The sequence below is a fragment of the Aegilops tauschii genome, chromosome 3, assembly GCF_002575655.3.
Source record: "Aegilops tauschii subsp. strangulata cultivar AL8/78 chromosome 3, Aet v6.0, whole genome shotgun sequence".
NCBI classification, from domain to species: domain Eukaryota; kingdom Viridiplantae; phylum Streptophyta; class Magnoliopsida; order Poales; family Poaceae; genus Aegilops; species Aegilops tauschii.
The window spans coordinates 629,655,740-629,662,020 of NC_053037.3; positions in this window are offsets into that span (position 1 = coordinate 629,655,740).

The window sequence follows — 6,281 nt, forward strand, 5'->3', positions numbered from 1 at the left end:
TCTTAGTATAGGGTAGAACTAGTGCGGCGGCTGTTTAGCATTCATTTTTCATGCAAGCAGCTCTCTTTTTACTGCATAAGAACCTTGTTCGAGCCCAAGAACTTCTCCAGCGTCTGTTTCTAGGTCTAGAAACTTTTCTTTTGCCCGACCATTTTGATCCAAAATAGTTACTGCCATGTGTGAAATCTGTTTTACCACACTTAGTAAAAAAACTGCCCTCATTGAGCCATGGCGGTTTACATTTCCGGCTTAAAGAAAATACGCGCCGTAGAACCTTTCGACTTAAGAGAAGCCACGCACCGTAGAACTTTTCTGGCTCACTTATAACAAGGCTGTAGACAATTTGAATTACCCTCAAGCACATCAGCGGCTTAGATAACCCGATGTACTTAGACATATATCATTAGTCCCCTCCATAAGCCACCACCTTAAACCTTAACTTTGTAAGTCTCTTCCGGCTCATTATTAAACCGGATATTCTTCCCTGTATCATAGGTTTCCAACAGTCACCATGCCTCCCAAGGCTCCTAAAGTCTCCATCACTTGCAACTGGATGAGGTCCAATGTCACCAATGAAACCTTAGCAGATTTTGTCAAGTCCGGCTATCTGCCCAAGAAAGACATCATGTCCTACCGTGCCCCTGACCCGTCAGAAGAGAGACCACAGCTAAAGGACGGGGAAGTAGATTTTTGCGGATCATATGAGCCGGGGCTTCGCACCGCCTGGCTCAAAGTTTTTCAGAGACGTTCTGAACTTCTTCGATCTGCGGCCTCAAGACATAGGACCCAACTCAGTGTCCAATATCTGCAACTTCCAAGTGTTCTGCGAGGTTTACCTTGGAGAAGAACCCAGTCTGCTGCTCTTCAAAGAGCTTTTCTATTTAAACCGTCAGAATGAGTGTGCCAATGGGCCAAGTCTGGAGCTAGGTGGCATCTCCATCCAGCGGCGGAGGGACTGCCTTTTCCCTTACGCAGAGCTGCCCAGCCACCCCAAGGACTGGAATCTGACGTGGTTTTACTGCCAAGACACGTCACCGGCTGATAAGAGTCCGTTGCCCGGCTTTCGCCCCTCGCGTCTGGAGCCGACTCACCCACTGTCAGACAGGCTGACTCAAGCGGAGCGCCAACCTCTGCTCCCCACCATCAACAAGATCAAGGCTCTCCTGGGCAATGGTCTGAACGGAATCGATCTGGTCCGGGTCTAGATCTCGTGGCGGGTGATCCCATTGAGCCGCCACCCCGGCTTAATGTGTGAGTATACGGGCCGAAAGGACGACCCCCAGAGACACAGCTGCAACGATCTTCCTGAAGATGTTGCAGAAGAGATGACCAAGGCTCTCTTGAACGAGAGCCTGGCAGACTGCGGAAGGACCGGGTTAGCCCCCTTCTGCAAGACCAACCCAGGCCCAGCGGTAAGCCGCTGATCTAAACCTCTTATCTGTATATAACTGTCATCTGAATCATTTTAAGAAATCATCATTGTATTTTTCAGGCTGATGATAAGTTCTGGCGGGTCAAATATGACCATGAGGCGGCCAAGAAGGCCAGAAAGGCGAAGAAAGCCGCCAAGAAAGCCGCTCCCCGTAAGAAGGGGAGTAAGCCAACTGCTTCGGAGCTGATGCAATTAAGCGACAGCTCCGAGTCAGAGGTAACCCCTGAACCTGTAAGCTCTTTATTGTGCTTATTGTTTATTTCTTGTCCGCCTTACCAATACTTGTTCATCAACATGATGACACCGGAGCCAGTAACCCGGTGGTTGAAGAGGTAATGTCACTTTCCTCCGACTCGGAGCCCTTGCCAAGGCTGAAAGTCCGAAGGGTAACCCGGAAAGTAAGCTTTTCACATCCTTTAGCTTATCAAGATCCTCAATTTATTTTGAAGCGACAGGTTCATGAGAGCCGGCGTCACACCCGGACCAATAAGGACACCGACCTCTCCTCCGGGCTACCTGACGCATCGAGGAAGCGCCGAACTGAGGTTATTTCCCACTTGTACCCTTTTCATCCGTTGGCGGGTGTTATCCGTCAGCCACTCAATTCTTCTGACTCAAATTATCAGGAGACCTCCCCCTCTTCGGGCGACTCTATGCAGTCGAGTCTGCCGGCTTTCAAGACCGCGCCCGGGTAATGACAACCATCTCGTATTATACTTGTCTTTACTTACCCTTTTTGTGCTTAACGTTTCTGTCCTTTCAGTGCCCAGGCAAAGCTCACTAAGAGAGCGAAGAAGACCAAGTCAGCCGGAGAGCCGGATTTGCCTGAACCAGAGGCAGCCGCTCAAGAGCCGCCAGCTGCCTCTGCACCTGAGGCCGCTGCCCCAACCACCAAGACAACTACAGAAGCTGCTGTTAACCCGGAGGCCTCCAGCTCGGCTCCCCCAGCTGATGACCCGGACGTGGTAATCGCCCGGACGGAGTTCGTTGAGCCGGGGAGACCTACCGTGCTGGCCAAGTGCTCCGCCAAAGGGGGGCTGCTAGAGTCGCGCCGGGTTAACCTGGATCTTACCGACTACTCCAATTTGAACATTGGAGAGATCGTCTCCGGCTTTGTCAGCCAAGTGCACAAGAGCCGGGACGCAGAGATTGCTATGGTGACCCAGATCCAGCAGAAATCTGAGGTAATATTCTTCTGTCCTCTTACTCACTGCTTAGTTACCTGTACCATGCTAGCCCCCAAGTCGACGACTTATGATTGAGTATGTTGTAGACTTAGGTTCCGGCTTACTCCATATGTGTAGATAGAAACGTTCAATATGCATTAGCCCCCAAGTGCCAAGTGTCTTTGCTTGGAAAACGCTTGGGACTTTAAATTTGTAGGGTAATTGTTCATGCCATAACCCGGAAATTGATACAGGCTGCTGGCAAGAGGCTTGAGGCTGACCTTGCTGATCTCAAGAACCGGCTGAAAATGCAAGAGATGGAGACCCGGAAGGCAAACGCCAAGTTTGTGTCCAGCATCGCCGCGCAAGAGAAGCTGAAGACGGAGTTCGATGCTGAGCGGAAGGCGTGGGCCGAAGAAAAGGCCGCATTGGTGAACCGGGCTGAACAGGCGGAGAAGGCTCTCTCCGAGAAGATCGCCGAGCTCTCCGGCCTAAAGCGCCAAGTGTCCCAGATGGTGGCCGCAATCTTCGGTAAGTCGTCTCACCGGCTTTCATCAAGTTTAGAATGTTTATATCTCATAATTTCATCCTTGTCGGCGGCTTATCTGACTTTGTTTAAACAGGTCCCAGAAGTGCCAACCTGAATCAGAGTGTGGTGACCAAGCTGAAGGCCGTATATACCCTGGTGGAGCAACTCTACACCGGGTCACAACGTGCCTTGGCTGTGGTGGCCCTCTCCAACGAGGTGCCGACTCACCTGGCGGAAGTCCTTCGCCGGCTCGCCGTTCTGCCTCAACGGATCCAAGAGCTGCGACGGGCCTCTGCAAGAGCCGGAGCGATCACTGCGCTGAGCCGGGCCAAGGCGTTCTTGCCAGAGTTAGACCCGGCGGACATCGCCCTCGGCTATCCAAGTCTGAAGGAAGACGGCACCGCCTTTGATCAGAAGGACTTCGCAGCTTGTGTGAAGGCCGTACGCCCGGTGGCCACTCTTATTGGCAACGATACAGATTTGTCCAAGTATCAGCCGGGCTACGACGCATAAAATCAGAGGATCCCTACTCCGCGCTATGAAGCCCTCAACTTGATCCCGCCAACTCGTCAGCACACTTTCGCCCCGGAGATTGACCCGGCCGGGTTAATTGACGAGGAAGCCCAATTCGAAGCTCTCAGCGGCATCGACTGGAAGTCATCAACTTTCCAGGTCTTGGGATCAGCCGGAGGAGAAGAGAGGAACGAGCCGGAGACCTCAACTCAGCAAGCGTTGTAACTCAGCTGGCGGCTTATCAATCAATGCCTCACCTTTTTGGACTCAATGAGTCTTTGTATTAGATTAGGACCAACACTTATCTTTGCCGTGCCATCGTGCACACCTTGAATGTTAAAGTCTGATGAAGTTGTCTCCTTTATGTTTCTCTGGGTCATAATCAATCCTTTGTTTCCCTTAATCTCAACATAGTTGCCGTTAACTATCCTGCATAGAAGGGCAAATCACAAGTCTCGAGGCGGCTTACTGCCCTGAGAATCATAAGTTTTAGATATATAACCCGGAATATGAATCAAAAAAGACGGGTCTTCAATTATATCCTTAATACAGCCGTAAGAACATACTTAGCGGCCTGCAAGCATACTTCCGGCTCAAATAACCCGGGTGGTAAGGTGGGTACCGCAAGTACGGTTTACCTGTCTTAATAACACCCATTGTGTTCAGCTAATACTGTAAGCCAAAGCCGGCAAAGTGAGACCCGGCCGTACACACGTTGAAATAATCAGACAAAGACTGACTACAAAGTAGAAGAACTTAGGGGCTTCCGGTTCGAATACGACCAGAGACCCGGCCCAAAGGGGTTATGCTAAGATTCGAATACGATCATATAGCCCCCAGTGGGTGTGGCGATGCCAATCAAGAGGGTATCGACAGCTATGTTCTCTTTGGTTCGAATACGACCCATGTTTGAACAGGAAGCCCCCAAGTGATTTTAAGAATTGTTTAACGACGCTGATTCGAATATGATCCACGTCGGTTCCCAAAGGGGTGAAACCATGATTCAAATATGATCAAGGAGAACTCCCCAATGAGCTCGGCACCTTGCCAATCAAATGGGTATCGACAGCTATGTTCTCTTTGGTTCGAATACGACCCATGTTTGAACAGGAAGCCCCCAAGTGACCTTATTGCTTACGGCTAGATTCGAATACGATCATAAGCCGGATGCTCCTTCAAGTCATCATGTAATCTTGCAATGAAAACAACACGTGCATATTTGGAGGAGAAAAAAGGACAGAGGTCCTGCTTTATTGCTTATCATAATATATACATGGCTGAGAGAAATATGTACATTATGAGAGCCGGTGGCTCAAGTGTAGTAAGGCCGAAGCTGAGCTATGTTCCACGGCCGACGGGTCTCTTCCTCCGACTTACGTGAATCTTTGTGCTCCCGAATGTCAATGAGGTAATATGACCCGTTGTGTAAGTTCTTGCTGACCACAAAAGGGCCCTTCCCAAGGCGGGGATAGCTTGTGTGCATCTGTTTGATCCTGGATGAGCCGGAGCACGAGATCGCCTTCCTGGAAGACCCGGGATTTAACCCGGCGGCTATGATAACGGCGCAGGTCTTGTTGGTAAATCGCTGATCGGGCTGCCGCCACATCACGCTGTTCGTCCAACAAGTCAAGAGCATTTTGGCGCGCCTGTTCATTATCCGCCTCAACGTAAGCCGCCACTCGAGGTGAATCATGACGGATGTCACTGGGGAGGACTGCTTCCGCCGCATAAACCATGAAAAAGGCGTAAAACCCGTAGACCTGTTAGGAGTAGTGTTGATGCTCCATAACACGGAGGGCAACTCCTCCACCCAACAACCCGGCGTCCGTTGCAAAGGGACCAAAAGCCGGGGCTTGATGCCCTTCAGAATCTCCTGATTAGCTCTCTCAGCTTGACCATTGGATTGAGGATGAGCCACTGAGGAAACATCAAGTCGGATATGCTCTCGTTGACAAAACTCTTCCATGGCGCCTTTGGAGATATTGGTGCCATTGTCAGTGATAATGCTGTGCGGAAAACCAAAGCGAAAGATCACCTTTTTCATAAACTGAACTGCCGTGGCTGCATCACACTTGCTAACTGCTCTGCCTCAACCCACTTGGTAAACTTGTCAACTGCCACCAAGAGGTGGGTCTTCTTATCCTTAGACCTTTTAAAAGGCCCAACCATATCAAGCCCCCAGACCGCAAAGGGCCAAGTAATTGGGATCATCCTCAGCTCTTGAGCCGGTACATGAGCCCGTCGCGAGAACCTTTGGCAACCATCACACTTACTGACCAAGTCCTCTGCATCAGCATGAGCCGTCAACCAATAAAAACCATGACGAAAAGCCTTGGCCACAAGAGACTTGGAGCCGGCGTGATGGCCACAATCCCCTTCATGGATCTCACGCAAGATCTCTTGACCTTCCTCAGGGGAAACACAACACTGAAATGCCCCTGTAACACTACGGTGATGCAACTCTCCATTGATAACAATCGTTGACTTAGCCCGCCGTGTTATTTGTCTGGCCAAAGTTTCATCCTCAGGCAACTCACCCCGTGTCATGTAAGCCAAATAGGGCATTGTCCAGTCCGGTATGACGTGGAGAGCCGCCACCAGCCGTGCCTCCGGGTCAGGGACAGCCAAGTCTTCCTCTGTA